The 1,394-nt window shown below is 37.0% G+C and overlaps 1 non-coding gene across 1 annotated transcript; it reads left to right on the top strand.

The window, feature by feature from the left end:
* Nucleotides 1-1,039: 1,039 nt before the first annotated feature.
* On the top strand, nt 1,040-1,145 carry LOC147515716 (small nucleolar RNA R71). The gene has a single exon (XR_015214611.1). It is a non-coding gene; the product is annotated as a small nucleolar RNA R71 (small nucleolar RNA).
* Nucleotides 1,146-1,394: the final 249 nt, after the last annotated feature.

Raw genomic sequence — 1,394 nt, 5'->3', positions numbered from 1 at the left:
GGAGGGTCCGGTTACCTTATTGATGTATTCCTTTTAAGAAAAGATTGAATGGAATGGAAATGGAAAAGGGAAGGAATACATCAAGAAAAAGAGGATTTAATCCTCGTACACAAGATCTTGGAGAAGGGTTTCTTCTACATTTGTAGTCCGTAACTCATGAAAGAACTTTTTGCGCTCCAAGTTCGTTCACATCACTTGTTGCTTCAAAGGCTGTGCTTGTTAGTTTATAGTTTATGATTGTTTGTCCTGGGAACAGACCTTTCTGGGTTTTGTCTTAGGCTAACAAGTTTAGAGATTGTTGCATAGATGCTAGGATTTGAGTTTGTTGTTGCATGGCAGATAACATTATTTTGGTTTGCTTATCTATTTGGACCCTAGTTAATTGTGTAATTGGAACTAGGTCTATTTGGTTGTTGATAGGTGGGTTTTAGTAGTTCTGGTTAAAATGGGATAGAACCAATGCTCTGTTTTGATTATTTTAGGTACCTTGTCCTTGTTTTAATATATTTGGTGGTTTGATGTGGTTGGTAAAACCTGGAGGTGGTTGGGTTTGTGGATTTGTAGTCCATGTGAAATTTGGATGTTGTCTCTATCGTGCATTTAGTACATTGAGAGCACATAGTTCTTCTGGTTGAAGTGATGATAGGTTTGTGATCAAGGGACAAATGACATCTATATGATTTAAGCTTAAAAAAAATTGCATGGTGGGGTATTTAGGTTCATAACAAGATGATGAGTTTGGTCTTTTTGTTTGGTTGTGAGGGCATCTATCTTTTTTGTGAGGGATTCAATTAATGTTTTGATTTCTGGTTCAGATTTCAACTAAAAAATACCACTAGCTTTAGATGTACTGGGTTAGGTTGTTCTGGAATTGTTTATATCTCCCCAATGGGTACTCTTTTCAGCTTGGTTTTTAAGAAAGGTTAAAGCTTTGGTTGCACCTCTAGCCAAAAAATTACGATTACTCATGATATCGAGGGTGACTTTGTGTTCTTGGAGAAGACCTTTGAAGAAACATTGGACAAGAGTGGATTTTTCTAGTTTATGGCGAGGACATGAATGGAGTAGGTCAGAGAATCTATCCCATGCTTCAGAAAATGTCTCACTTAAACTTTGTCTGAAGAACTATATCTTACTTCTTATCTCTTCTATTTTCTTCTGTGGAAAGTACTTCTTTATGAAGGAGAACACAACCTTTTCTCATGTATCGAAGGAATCAGGCTTCTGGGATAGAAGTCATGCGTGACTCTTACCAGCTAGAGTGAAATGAAACATTCATAGCTTCACTTGATCGTTTGTGACGCTCGGATGGTGGAAAATATTGCATAATTCATGAATTTGACATAGATGTTCGTACGGTAGCTCGTGTTCAAAATCGTGAAAAATGGGTAGAA

The sequence above is a fragment of the Coptis chinensis genome, chromosome 2, assembly GCF_015680905.1.
Source record: "Coptis chinensis isolate HL-2020 chromosome 2, ASM1568090v1, whole genome shotgun sequence".
NCBI lineage: Eukaryota > Viridiplantae > Streptophyta > Magnoliopsida > Ranunculales > Ranunculaceae > Coptis > Coptis chinensis.
The sequence above is the reverse complement of the archived record's forward strand: the minus strand, read 5'-3'. Positions and strand labels throughout refer to the sequence as shown.